General features: G+C 52.9%; 1 protein-coding gene across 1 annotated transcript in view; it reads right to left on the bottom strand.

Moving 5' to 3' along the window:
- The window catches only part of ARHGAP39 (Rho GTPase activating protein 39), a 96670-nt gene extending 70833 nt beyond the window's left edge, over positions 1-25837 (bottom strand). The window contains exon 1 of the mRNA XM_080802700.1: positions 25692-25837. The gene's annotated coding sequence lies outside the window, so the exon portion shown is untranslated. The remainder of the gene's footprint in view (positions 1-25691) is intronic.
- Positions 25838-26855: the final 1018 nt, after the last annotated feature.

The following is a 26855-nucleotide window of genomic DNA, read 5'->3' as shown; positions in this document are numbered from 1 at the left end:
CTGCTCACCAAAAATCTCAAGTTCCTTCTGTCTCCCCACCCCAATCATACCAACCCCAGACTGCTCAAATACCAGCTGGTTTCAGTGGAGAATTAGCAGTAACATGGGGAAGGGTTGGGGAATGCAAAGGAAACAGGGAGAACCTGCAGCCAGATCACCTGGGCAGGTGTGAACCGTTCTCACGCTGGGGGTGGGGGTGGGGGCAAGGGGCACATCAGGACGGGAACAGGAGACCGAGCAAAGGGGAGCTGCAGCCTGGGCCCTCCCGGCTCCCTCCAGCGAGCGCCTCACGCCCCCCGCGATGGCCAGCGGGCGGCGGCGCCAGAGAAGGTGCAGAAAGGAGGCCGCAGGAGCGGGCCGGGCACCCGGGCACCGAGGCCTCTCCCGCGCTCCCGTGCACACGCCTGCCGCCCTCTGCACAGCCGTTCCTCACCAAACCGCCCTGGCCTGCGGCTTACAGGACCAACTGCCACGCGCCTCGCCGGGGTTGAGCCTTCCCCACTGACCACCTCGTGTCCGTCAAGAAGGATGCGGCAGATTCCGAGGCATCTGACGGTTTCAGTGGGATGAAAAAACACTTCCCTGGAAGAACCTTCCATCCTCATCGTTAACAGAGCTTCCTGGACTTCCAAGAAGTCCGAAGTCGTCCTGATTCTTGATACGCAAAGTGACCTGTTTCTCTCTCCGAGCGGCGAGTCTCCCGTTTGTCCTCGGTCTTGCGGAATTCCAGGCTGCCGCGCTGACTTCACGCCGCGCTGGGCGCGTGGTGGCTCTGCAGCGCCTGCTTCCGACTTTGCTGGTAACTTTCCGTCACGCGTGGTCTCTCTCTCCTGCCTCTGAGACGGCTACCGTCCCAGCGCTGTGCCTCCGAGACCGGCCCTTAAACATGCTTCTCTCCCACGTCCCAGCTCGACGTCCTGCTTCCCGGGAGACTTCCAACCCTGGCCTGAGGCCTATGCTGCTGTGGCTCAGTCTCCCTGTTTCCAAACCCCACAAAGGCTCACCATTTCATGCGGTGCTTCGATTTAGACACACGGTTACCCCTGCTCACATCTCATTCCTTCTAAAATCACTTTCCCGGGTGCCTGGGGGGCTCAGTGGGTCAAGCCTCTGCCTTTGGCTCAGGTCATGATCTCAGGGTCCTGGGATCGAGCCCCAAGTTGGACTCTCTGCTCAGCGGGGAGCCTGCTTCCCCTCTGCCTGTGTCTCTGCCTACTTGTGATCTCTGTCAAATAAATAAATAAAATCTTAAAAAAAAAAAAAAGATATGTAGTTCAGTTCATGGTTACAGGTGTAAATTTGTACTTATGTCAGAAAACCCAATCGACATTTTCCTCAAAACAACACGCAGGAAAACACTTCAAGATGCATTTCAAATCCAACTAGAAGTCTCAGTTGCACATGCATGTCTGAAAAGTACGCCAAGTGCCAACTGGGATCGTGCTGCGTAGACTATGCTGACACGGGGCCTCCAGGGCCACTGCAGGGAGGGCGGGAGCCACAGGGCATGCCTACCAGTCATCTGGAGATCAGGGACCCGAGTTTCACCACCTCACAAGATCGCCTGCTTCTTGTGTAAGGGTGTTTTACCAGAGTTTTAGGAAACTGGTTGACTGATATAATGAATTACTTTTTCCCATTAAATACGATGAAAAATAGTGTTTTCATGCAGAATGTCTGATTTTCAGGATAGGTTACCAGTGTTAAGTGAAAAAACACCTGACTACTTGCTCTGTGTAGAATATATCCCAAGTGTTATGTGAAAATACTGAAAACCATCCCTACTAAAAGAAGATTCAAGAAATCCATGCCCTGTTAGAGGTTCCCTGACATCAAGGACTTGCTAAACTCAGAAAAGGTCAAACAGGCTACCCTTGCTTTGTTTTTCTGCCTGTGGCCCTGCTCAGTGACATAAAGAAGGTGATCAAAGAGACGGCAGTTTTCATGGCAAAATTACAAAGCAACATTTCAATACAGATCTAGTAACAACAAAGTGTGTTAGTATTGCAGGAAAGAACAGTGTTTTTTTGTTTGTTTGTTTTAAAAGACTTTTATCTATTTGACACACAGAGAGAGAGAGCGAGAAAGAGAGCACAAGCAGGGGGGAGTCGGGGGAAGGGCGGAGAAGCAGGCTCCCCGCTGAGCTGGGAGCCCGACGCAGGGCTCGATCCCAGGACCCCAGGATCATGACCTGAGCCAAAGGCAGCAGCTCAACCGACTGAGCCACCCAGGCGCCACCCCCCCCGCCCCCCACCAACAAAATACTCTTAAAAACTTAGGCCAACTTTTCATTTCACTGTTACTGATTTTAGTATCTCCTTAGTGTGTTGTGGTTTTACTTCATCAAACTTCAGTGCACGGGATAAAACGGTGGGACAATCTCATTCTTCGTCTATGTTGGCATTATTCTATTTTTTCTTTTTCTTTTTCTTTTTTAAAGACTTCATTCATTTATTTGACAGATAGAGATCACAAGTAGGCAGAGCAGCAGGCAGAGAGAGAGGGGGAAGCAGGCTCCCCGCTAAGCAGAGAGCCCGATGCGGGGCTCAATCCCAGGACCCTGAGGTCATGACCTGAACCGAAGGCAGACGCTTAACCCATTGAGCCCCCCAGGCGCCCCTATTTTTTCTTATTTATAAAAGTAAAACTCACAATTAACTATATTTTTCTAACTTCCATAATCTTTGTACTCATCCCACTTAAGTACAAAAATTCAAAACACAATTCTTCTAATAAACCATTAGAGGCATACCTCCAGAACAAAGCAAGTATCGAACAAAGGTTAATCCAGTGAATATGTTTGTTTCCCAGTTCATATAAAGTTATCTTTACACTGTACTGTCAACTATTAAGTATGCAGTAGAAACAACGTACATAACCTGACATAAAAAATACCTTAAGGCGTCTGCCTTCGGCTCCGGTCATGATGCCGGGGTCCTGGGATCGAGCCCCATGTCGGCTTCTCCCCCTGCTTGTGCTCTCTCCCTCTCTCTCCCTGTCAAATAAATAAAATCTTTTAAAAAATACTTTATTGCTAAAAAAATGCTATTATCTGAGCTTTCAGGAGCTGTCATCACTGATCACAGATCACTGTAATGAGTATAATGGAAAAGTTTCTAATATTGCAAGAATTATCAATACATGACCCACAGACATGAAATGAGCAAATGCTGTTGGAAAAAATGACACAGATAGACTTGCTTGATGCAGGGTTGCTACAAACTTTCAATATGTAAACACAAACAGAAACATAGTATCTGCAAAGTGCAACAGAGTGAAGATGAGAAGATAAGATGTTCCTATATTTAATTTTATAAGTTAAATGCTGGAGCGTCTGAGTGACTCGGTTGGGCATCTGCCTTCCGCTCAGGTCATGATCCCGGGGTCCTGGGATCCAGTCCCACCTCAGGCTCCCTGCTCAGTGGGGCGCCTGCCTCTCCCTCTGCTGCTCCCCCTGCTTGTGGCTCTTGCTCTCTCTCTCTCAAATAAATATCTTTTTTAAAAATTTAAAAATTTAAAGTTAGATAAATATGCAGTTTTGGAGATGCCCTTCTACCTCAGAAGCTGGTTCCCTGTGTGCACGGGCACCTCAAGAGACCGTTGGTAGGGGGTCTCCCTGGGCACCAACTCTCACAGAAATGATCTGGGAGGTGGTATGTGAGAGGTTCCTAGGCACAGGACTGCACGTGGAAAGCCCACACCCCTCCCAGTTCCTGGGGCCAGCCTGTGGCATGGGGATCCCTAAGTGGTGAGCACTGGTCCGCAGGACCTCCAGGCAGCAGCAACTGGAGGTAATGCCCAGGAATACACCAAAGGCACCTCCGGGAGGAAACACCATGTGGCCTCCATGCCCACCCGGCCCTTGCAGGAACAAAGGCCACAGCCTGAGCAGATACCTACTGGGTCCCTCCACCCCTGCCGTGCTCACATGTGCACATTCCCTGACCTCACTCACTGCTGCCCAACACCCCACCACTCCCCTTCCCCTTAAACGCGGCCTTTGTTCCTCTAAAAGCAGGTTGGGAGGGTTTATTTAGGAAGCAAACCCAGGAACCCAAGCTCCCACCACACACAGAAGCTGGCTCTACGAGACTGGACAGTGTCCCTGAGGCAGAGGCTGGCTGTCCCAGGACATGGCTGTGGCAGGAGACCAGAAGCCTGGGGACGCCATCAGCCACAGCTGCAGTCTGCAACCTGGAGGGTCACAGCTCCCCCACGTGTCCCTGTGACACCGGCAGCCACCCGACGCCCTTGGCCTCTCCAGCATGTCTTCCACACCACCAAGCAGCTCTCCAATTCCTGCACACCAGTGCCCTACAAACCTGGCTCAATTCAGATCCATCAACCTGCCACGGGCATCAGATCCCCCAGGTAAAGGATCTGGTCCCACGAGACAGCCCCCCCTTCAGACGCCAGCTGCAAGTCTGGGTTCTATCACTGGGTCTTCTGACCAGCCGGGCTGGAATATAAGCCAGAGGTCCCGTGACCCCCTCCTCAGGTTCCGCTAACCCTAGAGGGTTTGGTGCCAGAGGCGCTCACAGAATGCAGGAACCAGTCTACCCGCTGGGTTACCAGCTTACTACAAAGGACAGGAATCAACAGCCAGATGGAGAGATATACCCGGCAAGGTCCCAAACAAAGGAGATTCTGTCCCTGTGGAGTCTGGGCTGTGCCACCCTCCCAGCACACAGATGCATCCCGGTTCACGCACTCAGAAGCTCGCCAAAGCCTGTCCCTCTGCGTCTTAACGAGGCCTCATTAGCAGGCACGACTGATGAAATCACGGGCCATCGGTGCCGAGACTCCACCTCCAGCCCATCTCCCTCCCCTGAGGTCAGGGGGTAGGAACTGAAGTTCCAACCCTCTGATCCCATGACTGGTTCCCTGGCCACCAGCCCCCATCGCAAGGGGCTTTCCAAAAGTCCCCTCTTTCATGCAAGATGCCCACGTCACCTTGACAGCCCTGAGGCAGTTTCAGGAACTGAGCACAAACACCAAACGTGCACCAGAAGATGCTGCCGCTACTTACTGCTTCAAAGATTCCAAGGGTTTGGGAACTGTGAGTCAGAACCCCAGAGAGACCAAACGTTTATTGATTGTAAGTCACAGTGACAGCACTGGGCCCTTCAGCACGTTCGTTCCCCACACACCCGCCCCCGCAGGGACTGAACTCCCTCGGCGCCCCCAGGCGACAGACCTACCACGGCAGCTCAGCGCTGTCTCCAGCTGCAGAGGCTGCGGCGGCCTGTCACAGCAGCACAGAACTAGGGAGCAATCCCTCCCCCTCGAGAAGTTTTGCCGTTGTCACTCCTTGTCTCTCTTATGTGCCGTCCCTGTCTCTCGTGACCCCTTCCCTTCAGCGACCCCCTACGAAAGACCGCGACTGAGAGCCCCCCGCTTTGCTCTGGCTGATGCAGTCCCCTCATGTGCCACGACCACGGTCTCCACTTCCTCACCTTCCCCGATCCCAAACCCCTCACCTGTGTTGCCACCACTCTGCAGGCCCAAGAACTTCCAAGCCACTGACTGGTGTTAATATCACTGAAGGACCAAGACCTCTTAAAGGTGATGCCTCACGCACATGCGACAAAAGAGAAAGCTGGCAAAATGGACTTCATCAAAATTCCAAACTGTGGGGATGCCGGTGGCTCAGTAGGTTGGGCGTCTGCCTTTGGCTCAGGTCATGATCTTGGGGTCCCGGGATGGAGCCCCGTGTCTGGCTTCCTGCTCAGCGTGGAGTCTGCTTCTCCCTCTGCCTCTCTCCCCCTCCCCACCCAGCTCGTGCTCTCTCCCTAAAAAAAAATCAAAATTGTGCTCCAACTGACATCATTAAGACAGTGAAAAGACAAGCCATGGACAACAAAAGTACCTGCAAATCACATATCTGGTGAATAATCTGTATACACAACATGCTGAAGACTCAGTAACAAGAAGAAAAACAGCCCGGGCAACTCTCCTGGGTCCCCTCCCTCTTCCGAGCTTTGTGCTCTCTATAAACGTGGCTTCACTACCACTCACAAGAAGAAGAAGAAGAAGAGGAAGAAGAGAAAGGAGGAGGAGGAGGACAAAAACTCAATTAAAAACCAAGCAAGGAGTATGAATAGACATTTCTTCAAAGAAGACATACGAATGGCCAGAAAGCAAATACAGATGCTCATCATCACTGGTCATCAGGGAAATGCAGACCAGAACCACAGTGCGATGCCAGCTCATACCCCCAGGACGGCTATCACCAAGCAGGTGGACGATAACAAGAATTGGGGGGATGTGCAGAAGTGGGAGCTCCCGTTCACAGCTGGTGGGCATGCATGATGATGCAGCCTCTTTGGAAAACAATTTGGCAGTTTCTTAAAAAGTTAAAACATAAATTCACCACATGACCCAGCAACTGCACCCCCAGGTCTGTAGGCAAGACCCACGAGAACAGGTGTTCCCACGAAGAGTGAGCACTCACAGCGACACCACTCCTCAGAGCCAAAGCCTGGAAAACCCCGTCGTCCACCCCGCCGAGGACGGACAACAAGACGCTCGAGCAATCACGTAACCCTTCACCAAAAAAGTGCCGTGTAGTGTGACCACACTTACACCAAATGTCCAGAACAAACACGGCCGCGGAAACAGAAGGCAGGGGAGTCGCTGCCTGGCCGTGGCGGGAACAAGCCTCGCACGATCATCTGGGGTCCTGCAGATGCTCTGAGACCGGATACGCACAAGTCTGCATTTACTAAAACCACTGCACTGCATCCGTAAAACAGGTGGATTCCATGGTACGTAAATTATATGCGGACGAGACCGTTAAAGACGTTACGGGACGAATGCTGGCTCCTGGCGGCTTCCCTTCCGCTTTCACCACACACTTGAGGACTCCGTACCACTCCCCGCTGGCATCTGACGCCCCTCTCTCTGCAAGCATCCCGAGGTGGTGTGGACTCCGGCCAGCGTGCCCCATCTACGACCTCACGTCTGGCTTTTCTCTGAGCGCCACCTGCATGCTCAGCTCTCCACCAGCAGCCCCACCACACACCTGCCCGCTCAGCATGTCCTCGAAGCCTCCTCCACGAGGGACCAGCTGTAGCCCCCACTCACCGACGAGGAAGCGAAGGCAACAGCCAGCTGGTCCCGCTCTGCGACCGGGAGAAGGGACCCTCTGCTCGGCTGCAGCCTGTCAGCGCAAGCTGCAGACACCTGTGTAGGACAGGGACCCAGCAAGATGCAGTGCTCGTGGCGGGCATCCGTCCCGGAAGCTGGGGGACCCCGTCAGCGCCAGGCACCAGGTGAAGGTCAGTCCTGAGGTCAGAGGCCTGGACTGGAAGCCCTCCTTGGTGGGCACACTCCCCGCCCCCCCGACTCCGTGTCTATGTCCGCACTGCAGGAACAGCTCTGCTCCTCTCGACGCCCGTCGCAGTGGCCCTCGGGGCCTTTGCTCGTGCTGTCCTTCCTTCCCAGAACACTGTCCAATGAGCAGGGCACGGCGTCACGTCTTCAAAGAGCTCTCCCTGGAAATACACGCCCTGGCTTCGTCTGAGTCAGGGCTGCAGCAGACGCACGTCGCCAGGGCCAGGCGTGCCCAGAGCCTCCAGCACTCTGGGCCAGGATGGCATGTTCATCTGTCTCCCTCTTGATAGAGCACAGTCTGGACGCATGTGTGCTGACCCTTCTTCAAATGTGAAAATTCTGCATCCACACGGGGAGGGGAGGGAAGAGGTCTGTCCATACGTGAAATTTCATAGTCGCCATGCTAACGGTGGTAGTGTGCCAAACATGATCACCTGTCCTCATTTTCACCGTTACAGACCCCCAGGGGCACTTCCCCCGTGCCACCGTGCAAGAGCTCCCTGCTCGCTGTTCCCACTGGACCTAGGATGTCGGCTCTCGGCAGCCTACGGCCACCCACCCACTAGCCTGGAACTGTCTGTGTGTGACGTATGTGAATGTGGAGGGAGGCGGTGCTCATAAAACAGCAACCTGGACACAACTTTAAACTCGGCCAGGGTAGGAATGTCCAGGGACGCGGGAAAGAATAACACTGCAAAGACTCTGAGAACTTACGTGAACAGAGGACAGAGTGCATGAGCGACGGGACGTACTCGCCAGCTGGGACACCCAGGCAGCTGCCGTATGTCCAGGGACTCCGGAGACACAGCCGAAGCTGCGCCGGCCAGCAACTGTACAAAGCCAAGTGGCGTGAGTAAACGCAGATTCTCACTGCCACTGCTCAGCATGAGAGTACTGTGCCACGGACGCAGAGTATGTTCCTCCCCAGAGTACTGTGCCACGACTGTGCCACGGGCGCGGGGTACGGTTCCTACTGAGCAGCCCTCGTGACCATAGATTTAAAAAATCCTTACATTAAAAAAAAAAAAAATTAGCAAACTGAACCCAAGTGTAAAGGATATCGAATCACACCCTACTGGGGTTCATATCAGGACTGCAAGGTTGGTATAGCATTCAAAAATTAATCAGTGTCATTAACCATATTTTTAAAAAGACCAAAAAAAGAAAAAATACATGATCATTACAATAGAGGCCAAAAGAGCATCTAACAAAATCCACCATTCATTTTTAATAAAATCTCAAAGCAAAGTAATAATAGAAGAAAACTCCTCAACCTGAAAAAGGGTATTGATACAAAACCTACACACACACTAACTAGTGAAGGACTGAATGCCTCTCTCTCATCAACAGCAAGGACAGGACAGTCACTCTCAGGCTTCCTTAGGACATTTTACTGGATGTCCAAGGCAGTGCAATAGATAAGAAAAAGAAAAAAAAGGCATCTAGATTGGAAAGGAAGAAATGAAACTACCTTTAGTCACAGACAAAATGACTGCACATAATTTAAAAAATCATACATTATGTTTAATATCAGTGGTAAGTTTTAATATTTAATATTAGGGATAAATTTGGCAAAATATATGCACTGACTGCTATAAAGTACTGATGAAAGAAATTTAAGTGGTTCTCGATTTATGGAGAGGTATACTAGGTTCATGGATTAGAAGGTTCAATCTAGGGACGCCTGGGTGGCTCAGTTGGTTAAGCGGCTGCCTTTGGCTCAGGTCATGGTCCCAGCGTCCTGGGATCGAGTCCCACATTGGGCTCCTTGCTCCACAGGGAGCCTGCTTCTCCCTCTGCCACTCTGTCTGCCTGTGCTCGCTCGCTCACTCTCTCTCTCTCTCTCTGACAAATAAATAAATAAAATCTTTAAAAAAAAAAAAAAGGTTCAATCTATCTGATCCCATGCAACTCACTCTTCCCACAGGTGTTGACCTCAAAATCAGTCCCCGGTAAACTTTCTGCAAATCTCCATCCTAGAGTCTGCTTTCCAGGGAACCCAACATGGACAGTAATTAAAACTGACCCTTGAACAATGCGGGAGTTAAGGGTGCCACCTGCCCCAACTTGAAAATCTGCATGTAACTTTTGACACTCTCAAAACTTACTACTAAACCCTGTTAACCAGAAGACTCACCAATAACATTAACAGTTAACACAGTTTTGTAGAGCATATGTATTATATTCCATATTCTTACAATAAAGTAAGCTAAAGAAAAGAAGATGTATTAAGAAAATCATAAGGAAGGGATGCCTGGGTGGCTCAGTGGGTTAAGCATCTGCCTTCAGCTCAGCTCATGATCTCAGGGTCCCGGGATCAAGCCCCATGTCGGGCTCCCTGCTCATCAGGGAGTCTGCTTCTCCGTCTCTCTCTGCCCCTCCCCCTCCACTTGTGTGCGCGCGTGCGCTCTTTCCCTCTCTCAAATAAATAAAAATATTTTCTAAAATCATAAGGAAAACACATTTACAGTACCACAATGTATTTTTTTTTTTAAAAACCTGCACAAAGTGGAACCTGTGCAGTTCATACCTGCATTGTTCAAGGATCAAGTTTGTAAATTTGTAAAGGAAAGAGAGGAGACGAAAGTGTAGGATATAATAATTACAGCTACTAGACGACCAGCAACACGCCAACTGAGACACTTAAAAGTATGATGTGCATAACTAGATTAACACAGTGAAGGTTGGGAGAAAAACAGCCAGGTAACCCCCACACGTGCTTCAAAGGTGTGCTTTTGAAGAATGTGGGTTTTTTTTTTTTTTAAGATTTATTTATTTATTTGAGAGAGAGACAAGGTGCCAGTGAGTAGGAGGAGGGGGGAAGGGAGAGGGTCTCGAGCCGACTCTGCACTGAGTGCAGAGCCTGATGCGGAGATCAAGCTCAGCACCCTGAGATCAGGACCTGATGGAAACCAAGAGTCAGAGGCTTCACTGAGCCATCCAGGCACCCTGAAAAATGTTTTCTTTATACAATGGATAAAATCATATAAAATTGCCATTTTCCAGCAATTTTTCTAACCTTACAAAAACGGTAATTTCACATGGTTCCCATGGTTCAACTTTGTATTTCCCCTGAGTCAAACCCAATCACAACAAAATACGAGTCAGGCTAACGAATGCTCCCTTTTCAGTCACAACCAGCCCTAGCATCTAAGTGTGAAAACACTAAGTTCAAAATTCAAGAGTTTAAAATGAAGACATTTTCTAGACCTTTCATGGGGTCTGATTCCAAACAATCTTTTTTTTTTTAAAAAAGACTGTATTTATTTATTTGACAGAGAGATCACAAGCAGACAGAGAGGCAGGCAGAGAGAGAGGAGGAAGCAGGTTCCCCGCCGAGCAGAGAGCCCGATGCGGGGCTCGATCCCAGGACCCTGAGATCATGACCTGAGCCTAAGGCAGAGGCTTAACCCACTGAGCCCCCCAGGCGCCCCCCCAAACAACCTTCTGAGGAACTCTGGCCTTGGCTCATTCTCTGGCGTCAACCTCCCCGTTGACAGGGGACCTCACCAACCAACCTCACCAACTGGGAGGCTTGCCAAGCACAGGGCCACACGGCTTCCGCACCACTTTCCCCGGCTGCCTCAAGGGCTCCACATGTTCTGGCCCTTCCAACTGGGGGTCCCCCCAGGTTCTTTTCCCTCTACACCGTACCCTTTGAACTCCTGGTTCTTTTTCCACCGTTTCCACTATGCCTTCTCTGGAGCTAAGTGCAGAACCTCTGCTCTGACTACTTCTCACCCAAAGGCCAGGAGGCCCTGCCCTGGACAGTACTCCCCACAGAACCCCCCTTCTCAGATCTCCTTCCCAAACGCAGCACACACCTGTGCCGCACAACCATCCTGTTTGTGGCAGCAGCACGGTGCCCTGCCCCTGCTCAAGAGTGTGGGGCGCTCCTGGGCCCTCCCCCAGCCCCAGGTCGCCCCCACCGGTCTCAACAGCAGACACCAGTCCCGTATTCCCACACTTCACAGCCTCTCACGCACATTCAGGACCAAATTCCCTCTTGCTGGCCGCAGGTTAAATAACAGAAGACTCTCCATGCTTTCGGCCTCCTCTCCCCCAGTCCATCTCAGCCTCTTGGCCACACTCAAGAATCTCCCACAAGGCCAGCCAACGTCACCTCACATAGTATCCCCCAAATAAAGGGCTGCCCCTTAGACTGTGCTTCTACCCCTTCCAGAACTGTGCTGTACAAGACAGCTGCTACGGGCCACTGCGGCTATCTACATTTAAAGTCATGAAGATTAAATAACGTTTAACATTCCACCCCACAAGCCACACTTCAGCCCTCGACAGCCCTGTGAGGCTAGTGACTTGTGTTCCTGGAGACTGCGCCTGTCTAGAACCGTTTCCCGCCACTCTGTTCCAGTACAAACATTTCGCTAATTGCTCCTCAATCATGCTTCCCACTCGCCAGGCCCCACTCTTACTTTTGCCGTCCTTCACAAAGGCCTCAAGGAGTCCCCTGGGGTGATCACCAGGCCCACCCCCCTCCCCACCCCCCACCCCCCGGCCCACTTCTAGACATCACAGTCCAGCCAGGGTCAGGGAGCCCCAGAACTGCACCTCCAGATGCACCCAGTTCAAACACTGGCACCCTCCCACTCCTGCACCAGCAGCCCCTCCTTCATGCACACACATGCTCACTCGCACACACGCACGGTGACATACACGCACACACACATGCACACTCTATCTTCCCACAGTAGCCAAAAAGACTTTTCCTAAGTGTCTATTAAATGTGATACAATGATTTATAAGAATACAGTTTTGGTCTTCATCCACAGTTCCTAAAAAGCCGCTTCAGAGCCAAGGTGAAATGAGTTCTTATTATTGAAGGAGACTTCTGGGCCCCTCCCAAGGGGGCTTGGTTGCCAAGAGGACCAATCAAGTGGTTAAAGGGCTAGAACTCTGAGCCCCACCCCCTGACCTCCAGAAGAGGGAGAGTGGCTGGGCCTGATTCCCTTTCACACCTTCTCTTCCAAACCTCCAGCAGCTCCTCCCCCACCCTCAGCAAGAGCCGGCTTCCTACTCCCCTAAGGAAAGCCTCAGACCACCCTGGACCACACCGCTCGGCCCTCTTGCCAGCCACCACCCAACATGCACAGCAACAGCACGCCTCTCTTCTAAGCCTTCTCCCTAAGATGTCTGCACTGCCAGCACGTAACCGGTTCGAATTTTTTGCATCTTAAAAAAATGTGAATAAACAATCTTCTGTTGCCCCTTTGCAGCAAAACCCTTGAAACAGAGGTCTGTGCTCAGCAACTCCGATTTCCTGCGCCCAGTTTTCTGTTAAGCACACTCCACACGTTTTTGCTCCCCACCACATATAAACCCCAGCATCTGCTCTTCCAAATGACCAAGAACCTTGACCTTGAGCCCAGAGTACTGAAAACCACTCCCTCCTCCCCATTACCCACCTGCATCACCTCCTCCTCCCCAATACCCTCCCCTCACTGGTCCCACCTGCACTCCTCTCCACATGGCCGCCCAGGCTCAGCACCTGCACTACATCTCCACGCCTGTGTTGTCCTCTGAGGTCATACTCCCAAAGGCAGCACGCTCAGACTAAACTCCTGAGCTGGCCCCTGTGACTCCACCAGGAAACCTGAGTGGCTAACCTCAAAACATGTCCAGAACCTCAATAAAGAAGACAAAAATAATTATAAACACATATCTCTAAAATATGCATACACCTCGCCGGACTCCGAGGTCCCGTCACCACCACTGCTGCCATCTCATGCCTGGCTTGTTGCAGCTGGGTGCTCCTAACCAGTCTCCTCACCTCCTCGCTGGTCCCCAACAGCCTGTGCTCAACGGCAGCAAGTGTCGCCACTTCTCTGCTCCAGACGCCCCCCCCGCAGGCTCTCCCTCTTCCGTTACCTCCTCTGCTCCTCTGCACACACTCTGGCCCGGCCCCCCTCAGGCCTCTGTACCAGCTGTGCTCTTAGCCTGGTTTACACATGGTTCCCACGGTTTGCATTCCTCCCCAACACGTGACTTACCTCTGTCACCTGCTCCAACTCTGCTCAGATTCGCCGTCTGCAGATGAGCCCACCTGACCCCTTCCTGAGGCTCGCCCCCCAGCTTGCGAGTCTCCCCGGCTACCCCCCCAGTGTCTCTGCGGCATTGACGCTCCTGACATAGGGCGGAAGTCACCTGTTTATGTGTGCTGCTTGTGACTGCTGTCTGTGAGGGCAAGCACGGTGTCGCAGCTTCTACGACAGCACCCACACATAGTGAGTTCAGTAGGGACTGTGTTCACGCCCACGGTCGGGGAAGCCACATGACACGAATGGAAGTACACCTCTATGGTTAAGAAGGAAAACTTTGGAGTCAAGACAGCTGGATCCACACGCCGGCTCCGCCTACCCCCTAGGTAAGCTGCTGGACTCAGTTTCCTTGTCCGCCAACTGGAACCAAGGGTACCCACCACCGATGGCTCAGACACATAAATTAGACAAAGCACGGAATGTGTTCAGAACAGTAGTCAGAACACAAGCATCAAATTACAAGTGATCACAAGTGACATGTAGCTAAAAAAGTATTTTCCCTAGGGGCGCCTGGGTGGCTCGCTCAGTTGAGCATCCGAGTCTTCGTTCTGGCTCAGGTCACCATCTCAGCGTGCTGGGATCCAGCCTGCATCAGGGTCCCCAGACTCCCCACTCAGTGACAAGTCTGCTTCTCTCCCTCTCCTTCTGCCCCTCCTCTTGTGTGCGTGCAAGCTCTCTCTAGATATATAATAAATAAGTATTTTAAAAATACATTTTTCCTAGACTTTACAGTCAGTAGCAGCTTCTTAGGTGGCAACATTCAAACCACTGAGCAAGACGAAGATGCCAGGTCGACACATCAGGAGAAATCAGTCACAGCCTTTTAAAAAAACCTTTTTTTAAAAACCTACTTCCAGAACTCGAAAAAGGTAGTGAATTGTCAGTCCCATGAAAACTGACAAACTAGAGAATGGAATTTGTTCACTCACCACTATTTTCAGAAAGACTTTTGTAAAATAAATGCACTAAAGTTTTTTTAAGTATATAATTTTTTTTTAAAGATTTTATTTATTTATTAGAGAGAGAGAGAGAGCGCACAGGCAGACAGACACAGGCAGACACAGTGGCAGGCAGAGGCAGAGGGAGAAGCAGGCTCCCTGCCGAGCAGAGAGCCGGATGTGGGACTCGATCCCAGTACGCTGGAATCATGACCTGAGCCGAAGGCAGAGGCTTAACCAACTGAGCCACCCAGGCGTCCCTAAGTATATAATTTTTATTGCTTATTCAGAACTATCAGTCCGGTGGAGAAAGAGACTGTATGTATATGCATTTACTTATCCATGCACTGAATATCCCTGCTGGAAGGCCCAACAAGACTCTAGGGCAGCAGCTGCCTTCAGGAAGGGACTCTGGACAGCTGAGGGGTGAGGATGCAAGGGACTTTTCACTCTGTACTCTTCAATACCTTTTCAGTTTTGTTTTTTTTGTAAGATTTTTCTTTATTCGCCAGACAGAGATCGTAAGTAGGCAGAGAGGCAGGCAGAGAGAGGGGGGAAGCAGGCTCCCCGCTGAGCAGAGAGCCCGATGTGGGGCTCAATCCCAGGACCCCGGGATCATGACCTGAGCCGAAGGCAGAGGCTTTAACCCACTGAGCTACCCAGGTGTCCCTGGAATGTTTTTCTTAACATTGTTAAAATGGCAAACACTCCAAATTGATCTACAGACTCAACAGATCCTTATCAAAATTGAGCTTGCTTTTTTGCAGAAACTACCAGGCTGAACATGAAATTCCTATGGAAGTTCAAGGGACTCAGAAAAGAAAAGAAAAAAAATCTTGAAAAGGAAGTGCAGGGCACCTGGGTGGCTCAGTGGGTTAAGCCTCTGCCTTCGGCTCGGGTCATGATCTCAGGGTCCTGGGATCGAGTCCCGCATCGGGCTCTCTGCTCGGTGGAGAGCCTGCTTCCCCCCCCCCCCCGCCTGCCTGCCTCTCTGCCTACTTGTGATTTCTCTCTCTCTGTGTCAAATAAATAAATAAAATCTTAAAAAAAAAGAAAAGAAAAGGAAGTGCAAGCGGAAGGCGCGTACTCCCTGACTTCCACACTTACTAGAAAACCACAGTAATCCAGACAGGATGGCACTGGCGTTAAGTACAGACATACAGAGCAATGGAACGGAAATAAACCCTCAAATTTACAGACAAGTGATCTCTGACAAGGTTGCCATGATTCAACAGGGAAGGAAAGAACTGTCTTTTCAAGAACTGGTGCTGGGGTGACTTGACATCCACAGCAAAGGAACAAAGCTGAACCCTTACTGCATACACAAAAATTAACTATAAAATTCTTAGAACACAACACGGAATAAATCTTCATGACTTTGGATTAGGTATTGATTTTATAGCTACAACACCAAAATACAAGCCACAAAAGAAAAAGTAAATTGGAATTCATCAAAATTTAAAACTTTTGCACTGCTAACAATACCATCAAGAGAACCACGGAATGGGGGAATATATTTGCAAATCATGGATCCGACAGGGACTTGTATCCAGAATATATGAAGAACACTTATAGCACAGTAACAGAAAGATAAATAACCCAGGGGGCACCTGGGTGGCTCAGTGGTTAAAGCCTCTGCCTTCCGCTCAGGTCATGATCTCAGGGTCCTGGGATTGAGCCTGCTTCCCCCCTCGCCTGCCTCTCTGCCTACTTGTGATCTTTGTCTGTCAAATAAATAAATAAAATCTTAAAAAAAAAAAAGATAAATAACCCAATTAAAAAGTGAGCAAGGTGGGGGGCGCTTGGATGGCTCAGTTGATTGATTAAGCATCTCACATTGGCTCCGGTTATGATCTCAGGTTATGACGGAGCCTGTTGGCGGACTCCACACTCCGTGGGGAGTCTGCTTGTCCCTCTGCCCCTCTCCCTGCTCATGTGTGCGTGCTTACGCACTCTCTCTCAAATAAATAAAATCTTTTTTAAAAAGTGAGCAAAGGATCTGAATAGACCTTTCCCCAAAGCTGACATATAAATTGCCGACAAGCACATGAAAAAATGCTCAACATCATTAGCCATCAACGAAATAGAAATCAAAACCACAATGAGATACTACTTCACACCCACTGGTTGGCTATAATTTAAAAAAAAAAAAAAAAGACACACAGGGGTGGCTGGGTGGCTCAGACGATTAAGTGGTTAAGGGTCTTACTCTCGATTTCTGCTCAGGTCATGATCGCAGGGTTGTGAGCTCAAGCCCCGTGACAGGCTCCGTGCTGGGCAGTGTGGAGTCTGCTTAAGATTCTCTCTCCTGGGGCACCTGGGTGGCTCAGTGGGTTAAGCCTCTGCCTTCGGCCCAGGTCATGATCTCAGGGTCCTGGGATCAAGTTCCACATGGGGCTCTCTGCTCAGCAGGGAGTCTGCTTCCCCCTCTGTCTCTGCCTGCCTCTCTGCCTACCTATGATCTCTCTTTCTGTCAAAAAGAAAAAAAAAATTCTCTCTCCTCTCACTTCCCCCTCCCCACTGCCCTCCCCCACTCACATGCACACACGCTCTCTTAAAAAAAAAAAAAAAAATTAGGGGCACCTGGGTGGCTCAGTTGTTTAAGCACCTGGTTTCGGCTCAGGTCACAATCCCAGGGTCCTGGAATCGATTCCTGCATCGGGCTCCCTGCTCAGCGGGGAGCCTGCTTCTCCCTCTGCTGCCACTCCCCCTGCTTGTGCACTTGCTATCTTTCCCTCCCCCTGTCAAACAAATAAATAAAAATCTTTAAATAAAAATTAAAATTTTTTTTTAAGATTTTATTTATTTTATTTGACAGAGAGAGAGAGATCACAAGCAGGCAGAGAGGCAGGCAGAGAGAGTGAGAGAGGGAAGCAGGCTCCCTGCCAAGCAGAGAGCCCGATGTGGGACTCGATCCCAGGACCCTGAGATCATGACCTGAGCCGAAGGCAGCGGCTTAAACCACTGAGCCACCCAGGTGCCCCTAAAAATTAAAATTTTAAAAAAAGACCCACAATAACAAGTATGAGAGACGCTATGGAAAACCCGGAACCTTTACGCGCTGGTGGCAGGCATGTGCATGCATCTAGTGGACCAGTGCGTCCACTCTGTCCCTCCAAAAATAACCCTGGAGCTACTGTAAGATGCAGCAATTTCACCACCAGGTAAGCACCCCAAAGAAATGGAAACATATGTCCAAACACTGGTTCTTGAGTACATATGAACATGCTCACAAACAAGCACAAACTGCTAGCAGCATTACCCACAAAAGCCAAAAAGAGGGAACAGCGCCGATGTCTGTAACAGACGAGGAACACAAACCCGCACCGGGCAGTCCCACGAAGGAGTGAGACTCTGGCACGTGCCGCAACAGCTGCCCGGCAGCAGAGCAGCAGCCGCTGAGACGGGTCGCCCAGGACAACCCACGAGCCTCCACGTCTAACCCGTCAAGGCCCATCAACCAGACCCCTGTGCTGACCTCTCCGCCTCCACCCCGTGTTCACTCACCTACGCCTGTTCTGCACTTCTGTCCCCTCCAACTCACTCCTGATATGACAGCCAGGGTGATGCTTCAAAGAGACGGGCTGTTCAGCTCAGTCTTGTGACATCCCCTGTAGCTGGTGGGGTCAGGCTGGCCGCCTGCCTTGCCCCATCTCCTACCCTACTCCCGGCTCCCACTCCATGGGGCCCGGCTGCCCCCAGGTGCCACATGAGCTGATCCCTCTCCCCACTCTCCATCCGCACTGCGGCCTCAACTCAATCTCACTCCGGAGGTGTTCTCCCTGACCCACCATCTGAACAGGCTGCCCAAGGTCTGCACTCAGCGTGCCACTCACCATCTTTCAGGGGATGCACCACAGTTGTCAAACGATGCTCTGAGCTACAGGAGGCTGGGCCTCACCCCTGCATTACCAGCCCTAGTGGAACGGATGAAGGGAAAGGCCCGAGCACCCCACCCAATTCCAACAACGCGGCCAGTAGTGCTCCCTCCTTCCACACCGGAGACTGCGACCACCCACCCGTCTCATACTCAGGAGAAGTGGAGAGTGTGGTGAGGCACTGGGGCAGCCAAGCTTCTCCAAATACCCACTGGGGTCCTCGACATGCTGAGTGCATGCCGAGTCCAGTTTGTAAAGTTTGTTTTTTTAAGATCCTATTTTTAAGTAATCTCTACATCCAATGTGGGGCTCGAACTCACAAGGCCAAGATCAAGAGTCACACGCTCCACCGACAGAGCCGGCCAGGGGCCCCTGTCCATTCTTAATGTTGGCATTCTTTAGGAACTTCACAGTCAATACGAAATGGGGCCCATGTCGTACGTCTTGTCCCCCGTAAGGGCCACCACACCAGGCTCAGAGGGGCACTGACAGAGCCCCTGCCCCAAGGCATTTCTCCACCAGCTGTGCAGTGTCACCAACAGGCACACAGTCCAACTCTCACAAGGGACTTTATCACGTAAAATGCGTTAGGATGGGTCAAAGATGGGTAAGTGCTGGTGTGTTCTGGAAAGGAGGGGAATGGGGAAAGCCAGAGCTAAAAAAGACCCTTGCGAAACTCCTTGCTGGACTCGCCTGCTTCCTGACTGTGGCAGGTGGGACCCTAGATGAGGAGGGCACCCCTTCGGGAGGTACTCCAAGCCCTCAGCCTTGCAGACGCGTCTCCGCTTGCTGACCTGCTGCTCCGCCCAACCCTGCCTCACGGAAGGCGCCAGCCACAGAGCACAGCCAGAAGTTCTCCTGCCTCGTGCTGCCCCTTCCCCGTGAGGGTCACTGTTGCTATGCCTGGTTAGCACCCTTCAACACTTGGCCACAGATTCCCCTCCTTTCTAGATGAGATACCCTTTCTTCCAGAAAGCCTACCTAAACTCTGTTCACACCAGGCTAGGCTTGTAGCCACTGCAGGGGTCCCCCCAAGCCCCCACACTCGCCCCACAAAACCACATAAGATTATCACTCCCATGTGTGTCCCCCACCAGCAGTCTGGTCTGGATCCATCCCGGGGCACCTGCGGCTGGCACACAGCAGGTGACAGGAGAGACCAGGAGCAGGATAAACGAGGGTGGGCCTGGGAGACACAAAACCAGACGTCAGGTCTTGACAAACCAATGGAGAAAGGGTCTCCCTGTCAGCAATGCCCATCCTGGACCCCAGCGGCCACCAGCAGGCAGGCCCACACTGTTCCTAGACAGCCACCTGTGATTTCCAAAAATCCCTGGGAATAAAGGTCTCTGAAAGCCACAGTGTCACTCTCTTCTAGCTTTTAGGAAAAGAGCCTACTTCTTGGGTTTCTCAGAGCTGGAAGAAACTGGAATCCTAATAGCACAGCTGAATTGTGAATACTAATACAGCAGCCAACACCACAATTAAACAGAACATCAACAGAGTCCAGAAGCTACTTCACCTCTGTTAGGGACATACACGATCTGATGCACAAATAACGTGAGAACGGGGGACTGGGGAAATTTATATCATATATGCTTCGTCACAACCCTAAGTGCAAGGAACAAAGGGCTGGCCACCACACCAATCCCGGGGAATGGTTGAAGGGACTATAATCGAAAACCACCAGCGGCATCTTGGGGACAGTATTACTGCAAAGCTCAACCACGAAGGCAGCACCAGTCGTTCCGATTATGCTGGGGCCTCTCAGATCCCCAAGAAAAGACCAAGACAGATACCCGTGCCCAGTCTGCTGACTGAAGGGGTAGAGCCAGTTTTGTCATGTGTAAAATGGGGGTGGCAAGGAGGGCCTCGGCGGACTGCTGTGGGGACAGGAGGTATGGGTGCATGCAAAAGGCTTGGGGTAATGTGCGGTGTTCACTCTACCACTGTAGGATTACAGGCATCCCCCCTTATCCACAGAGAGATGCTCCAGACCCCCAGATAACACCCAACTCTATATACAACACGCTTTTTCCCGTACAAACATACCTATGATAAAGTGTACTTCATAAATTAAGCACAGTAAGAGATTAACAACAATAATAGTAAACTAGACCAATTTTTAATACACTGTATAACATTTATGTCAATGTGGGGGGAAAAAAAAGACCAAGACAGGAAGCAAGATGAACAAAGGCACACAGTCAAAAAAAAAAAAAAGACGCTTAACCCATTGAGCCACCCAGGTGCCCCTTAAAACGAATTTTTAAAAACCTTATGGGGGCGCCTGGGTGGCTCAGTGGGTTAAGCCTCTGCCTTCGGCTCAGGTCATGATCCCAGGGTCCTGGGATAGAGCCCCCACATCCGGCTCTCTACTCAGCAGGGAGCCTGCTTCCCTTCCTCTCTCTCTCTGCCTGCCTCTCTGCCTACTTGGTGATCTCTCTCTGTCAAATAAATAAATAAAATCTTAAAAAAAAAAAAGTTGTTTAAAAAAAAAAACCAAAACCTTATGCACATGTAACACTCGGTAATTTACAGGACCCTCCAGGACTCAGTCATGCTGCGGCAGGACAGACATTACTTAATCCACACACAAAAGCCCAGGATTAGCTGTTAAGCAATTTATCTGTGATCAGTTGCACTGGCCAGGGATTGAGTCAAAGCTCAACCCCGCAGCTGAGCCAGGCAGCTCAGAAACCCATTATGGATTTATTACTCACTCCCCGTGCTGCCCACTGGACTTCCCCCCACAGCCCCAGGACTGGGTCAACACCAAGACTCCTGCGGGCACCACCCTGGAATGCTCCGAAAAACCCTAGTCACGCTTGTCTATAACAGCTTTACTGAGACAATCACATACCATACGATTCACCCACTTAAAGTGTATGACCTACTGACACTAACATATTCACAGACATTCACAGCCTTCTCCATGGACAACTACAGGGTACTTTCCTTACCCCCCAAATAACCCCATATCTCTTATCTGTAACCCCAGGCTCTGGAAACCACTAACCTACTTGCGACCCATGGACGTGCCTGTTCCGCGCATTTCACACCAATGAAATCACACACACGTGGATTTCTGTGTCTGGCTTCCTTCACCGACCACAGTGTTTCGAGATCCATCCCTGTTGTCGCACGAATCGGTACTTCTCTCCTTTTTATTGCCAAATAATATTCCATCCCATAGAAAGACCACACTTTATCTATTCACGTGCTGACGGACATGTTGATCATTTCCAATTTTTGGCTACCACGGACAGTGGCCGCTCTGAGCATCTGTGCACAGGTGCTTGAGTGAAGGTGTTCTCCTAGTCACTCTTGCCCATGAGAACACACGAAAATGGGCCAATTTCCAGTGGAGAAACTAATTTAATCTGATCATATCATATTATTCAAGATATAGGTAGTTGGGAGAAATAAACGACCAAAGGAGAGCTAAAGACGTGGAAAAGCAGGAGCAAAGCCTGGTCTGACGGAGTGACTAGCGGTTAACAGAAGAAGCGCTACTTCTAGGCACAGACCCCACAGGCGTATTCTCACATTACCCAACTCCGTACAGAACAAACTGCACAAAACACGGTATCCAGCAGCACGGGGCAACTTAGACAAGTCACAGCACCTCTGTAGCGCCAAACACGAATGCAGCCATGAAAAGGAGTGAACTGGGAAATTTACCAATATGGGATGACTTCCATACACATTTAGTTAAAAAAGACAAGGTTCAGGAACTTTTTGAAAAGGGCAGAAAGAGAAGAATTTGCTTTTATAAGTACCAAGTATCTCCAGAAGGAGATACAGCATGTGCCTCCAAGGGACCGGGCTCCTGCGGGTAAACACAGGACAGAAGCTACACTGTGCACTATTTTCCAACTGTGAATGTGACTATGTTATGGATTCCAAAAGAAATTTTTCTAACCTTTTAGGAAGCAAAAATAGAGAGAATCTATGAAAATTTTTAAAAAAAATTATACTTAAGAAAGCAAGAGACGAAAGGCCCCGGTAGTTGCAAGCGGCCAACATGGAGGAAACAAGGGAGCGGCTCCTGCTGCTGTGCTACTCCTCCTCTGGGGTGAAACCTACCCAAATCCACCGTTCCTACTGAGGTCAACGTCCTAAGAAAACGTTGCAAAGAGACACTGAGGACACAAAGGTCTCCTTTGCCTTCAAAGACCTCCCAGTGCAGACGGGAGACAGCTCCCGTGTGTCCAGTGGCCAGAGGCGCGGCTCAGAACGCGAGGAGGCGCAGAAGTTGCTGCGTGAAGGGAGGGGTCAGGACAGGCTCCTCCTGGGGCAAGCGCCATTGAGGGTCCGAGGAGATGAAGGGGCCGCTCAGGCTTCGCTTGTTTTGCGGGGAGGGGGGACGTGGAGCGGGGCTCGGCCTCCGTAGCACTGGCTGGTGTCAGTGCAGAGCAGAGTGCGAGTCGGCGCACGGGAAAGAGCGGTCCAAGGGCCATGTGAGGCCAGGGAGGACTGCAGGGCACACGAGCAACCAGCTGGACACGCTCTGGGCCTACCCTTCAGACTGGCCTCCTGGCTACAGGACCGTCCCGCACACAGTGGGGTGCCCAGCAGCACCCCTAGCCCCCACACATTCAGTGCCAATAGCACCCAAGTGAGAACAACCAAAAACTTCTCCAGACCAATCACCTCTGGGCGAGAACCACTGCTCCACACTACATCACCTGAGCAGCTATGTGGAAGACAGAAGGGAGTGAGCCCCCGAGCAGGCACAGCCATAATGCAAAACGGAACAGGCCCCAGACGATAAACGTGAGGGAGGATAAATTTGGTAACTACTCAGGAGGGACGAGTAGGACCTATAGCAAAGACCTGTAGTTGGGGGAGGACCCAGGACACCAAGCTCTTCCAGGCAGCAAACAACCCAATGATGGTCCCAAAGCACCAAAGGGCTGAGTTCAGAAGAAGAGGCAGGATCTAGAAGCCCACAGGGCTTCTGCATCCAGAGGCTGGCTGCAAAGTTCGAGGCTGGGAGGAGAAGTCTGGCTGGCACCATTGTCCTGGGTGAGACCACCCAGACAGAGCATGAAGCAGGCTCTTTTTTTCCTTGGAGGGGAACAGCCCACCCCAGCATGCAAGCAGGAGAAAAGGCTGGGATGGACATTTTTAAATCTATCCTTAGATATTTTACATTTTGCTCACAAAGCTGTTTCATCACCATCTGTTCTGAACATTAAACCTTCTCACCTTAAACCCCACAAATGCCCAAAGACTCTATTTTAAAGGGGAAGGATTCCTCCCCAAGTCTTAGTGTCACAGATTTAAAGGAGATGAGATGTAGTTATGTAGGGTAAGTCTAAGATATTCTCCCTAGATCTGATTTTTTAAAAGAGATTTTATTTATTTACTTGAGAGAGAAACAGTGACATAGATAGCAAGAGAGAGTACAAGCAGGGAGGGAGAAGCAGGCTCCCACTGAGCAGGGAGCCCGATGCGGGGCTCGATCTCAGGACTCCGGGATCATGACCTGAGCTGAAGGCAGATGCTTAACCATCCGAGCCACCCAGGCGCCCCTCTCCCTAGATCTGAGAAAGAGAATCATCTCCTTGGGAAATGAGGATTCTTCCGGCTTTGCTCTGAAGCAAGTTAGATCTTATTTTGTTCTGGAACAGGTAATTCCAAGTTCTCACTCTGTTGCTTATGTCTTCACTGTCATCTGAGTTTGTTAATAAGTTATCCTTCCTAGTCCAAGGATAACACTGTTAAGTGAAGTGTAACATCAACTGCTTCAGTGGTCTAATTCGTAGAATTACCCAAGAACTGCTCTAACTCTCATCACTGTCTGCAACAACCCTACCCACTCCCCCAGGACAAGTACTACGGGATTCTAGAGTGCCTCACTAGCAGCTTTCTTCTTCTAAACAGATTTTATATAGCAACCTACAAATTACAAATCCATAATCTCCGATGTAGAATGCATCTAAGCACGTAAGATCTGTTCCTCATTTACCTTTGTAAGACACTCAGCTTTTCCATATATGATCCCAACTTGCTCGTGTAAGAAAATCGTCAAAGACTTCAAGTTAACGTAAAACCAAGGGTGACGCCAGTAGACAAGGGCAGAGCCAGCAGCCAAGCAGCGGGGCCCTGGAAACCAGCTCCCGGCAGTGGCGGTCCCCAACACTCACATCGCACCCGACACGAACGGCCTGAGTGTTCGCTCGCTGGGTCCTCACAACCACCCCCCAGGAGGCCAGGACGCCGGTGTTCCCATTTCACCGACCAGAGACCAAAGGCACAGAGCACAAAGCCGTAAGCACGGGAGGCAGGACTCCAAGGCAGCCGTCTGGCTCCAGAACCCGCCCGCTTCTGCGCTCTGCTCTCCAGCTCCCTGGCAAGACACAAAGTGCGGCCAGAGGCCGGCCGACCTCTGCTCGTTCGGCGAGCAAGCCTTTGAGGGTCATCAGTCTGCGCCCAGGACGCTTAGGAAACGAGCCTCCAGCTTCCCAGCCGCACCCCCTATCGAATCTCCTTCCCCTCCCCCAGCGAGCCGGAACACACCTGGCTCACTGTGAAACGGGAGCCGCCGACCGGGAACCACCTGCTGTTTGCAGAGGCGCCCTGGACCCACAGGGTTTAATTCCTCTCACCGCTTCAAAGACAAATCGCCTATTGTCTACACCGGCGGAGGGACACGAAGCCTCGCAACTGGAGGTGTCTGCAGAGGTCACCGGGGGTTTGGCTAAACCCTACGACACCGAAGGGAGGCGGGGGGAGGGCGCCGCGTTTTCGCGGAAGGTTGCGCAGCGCCCACAGCAGCTGCCGGAGCGAGCGGCGCGGAACACACCCACAGCTGCCGCGGCCTCGCCGCGCGTCGCCCGTGTAACATAAAAGACGTCCTGACCCCCAAGATGCACAGCCGGCCTCCCGCGCGGCCCTCGGCGCGGAACGCGGCCCCTCCGCCCCCGCCACTCCCGCCCCCGGGAAGCCACGGAGGGACCTCCAGGTCCCGGAGGGCTGCGCCCGGGAGCGCCCCGACCCGCCGCGCCGCAGAGGCCGGTCCGCGAGGCCCCGCGCCACGGCCCGCACCCAGAGCCGCGCGTCCCGACTCCCCGCGCCCGGACAAAGCGCCCCCGCACCCCGCCCCGCCCGAGCCCCGCCAACCGCGCCGACGCCCCACACCCAGGCCCCTGCCCTCCACTCACGCCCCCCCGCGGCCGGGCACACTCGCACTCACGCCCACCCTCGGGCCGGGCACACTCACACCCACCGCACACCCGGCCCCCGCGCGGCCTTGGCCCCTCGCGCCCCGCGCCCCCGCCCAGCCCCGCCCGGCGCACCCACGCGCCCTCCCCGCCCCGCCCCGCCCCCGCGGCGGCCCCGCCCGCCCCCTCGGGCCCCGCGGGCCCGGATCTTCGCACGGCGGGGCCGGGACCTCCTCGAGGCCGGGCGGGGGCCGCAGAGCCGGCCTCTCCGCCATCTTCCCGGCCCGCGCCGCCCACCGCCCGCGCGCTCACCGGCCGGCTGCTCGCGGGCCGCGCCGCCACAGCCCCTCATGTCGGCCCGGGCGCCGCGCCCGAGCTGTCGCGGCTCTCCCGCCGCCGCCGCCGCCGTCAGCGCCGTCGCCGCAGCCGCAGCCGCAGCCGCAGCAGCCGCCCGCTCGCTCCGCGTCCTGCGCCGCCGCCGCCGCCAGCCCAGTGCGCCGCAGCCGCGCGTCCTCCCGTCACCAGCGCAACCCCCCGCCTCCGGCCCCGCCCCCGCGCCTCCCCGCTCCCGCCGCCAGGGGGCGCCGCCACGAACCCCGTGCGCGTGCGCCGGCGTGCGGCATGCCGGGAGCCGGAATCCGGCTGAGGGCGCGCGGGGCCTGCCGGGAGGCGGGAGTGCGGTCCTGGGGGCTCCGCCCCACAGGCGGGCGCGGGCCGGCGCGCGACCGCCGAGGGCCCCGAGGGCGGGGTCGACGGGGCGGGGCCGGCGGGGCCGGGCGTCCACTCCCCGCGGGACGCGGTCGCACTCGCTCGCGTCGCCCGGACCGCAGCCGCCAGGGTCTCCTTCAACCCTCGGGCCGCGCGGCCTCCGCTCCCCGGCAGCTCGTCCTCGCGGACCCTCGTCCGTCTCGAGAAGGCGCGCCGGACTTACGCTTGGAAGCCCCGGCGCCCAGGCGTCCGGCAGCACGCGAGACCCGCGGCGGCCCGTGCGTGCCGCACCCGCGCGCTCCTCTTCAGAACCGCCAGGGCTGGAAGCGCCGTCGCGGAAGCGCGCGGCCGAGCTCCTGCCCTGCGGCTCACGGCTGCGCCCAGCCGGAGCTCCAGCGGCTCGAGCTCACCGCTCCTGCTCCCCCCTTCGCTCTGCCTCGGCACCGCGCCCCCGCCCACGTGCACGAGCCGTCACGCCGCTTCCTTGCTAGTCCCTGTCCACAGTGGACGTCCGGGAAGACCCAGCCCGGCCGGACCCAGCCATGCCCCATCGTGACCACTGCAGAAACGGGCAGGCTGCCGGCTTCACCTGAAACTTAAAATGAGTGCTTCGCTCTCCCTTGCGATCTTGTGGTTTTTCTCGCACTCTCCGAGTGACCGCCAGAATTTCTCAGGCCTCTCTAGTTGAGCCACCCAGACGAGACCAACACTCTTCTTATCACCGCATCTGAAGGGCCACCCACGTCCGCCCTCTGCCCTTCACCTTCC

The sequence above is a fragment of the Martes martes genome (assembly GCF_963455335.1).
Source record: "Martes martes genome assembly, chromosome: 4".
Lineage (NCBI taxonomy): Eukaryota > Metazoa > Chordata > Mammalia > Carnivora > Mustelidae > Martes > Martes martes.
Note: the sequence above shows the minus strand (reverse complement) of the source record. Positions and strands in the feature narration are given on the sequence as shown.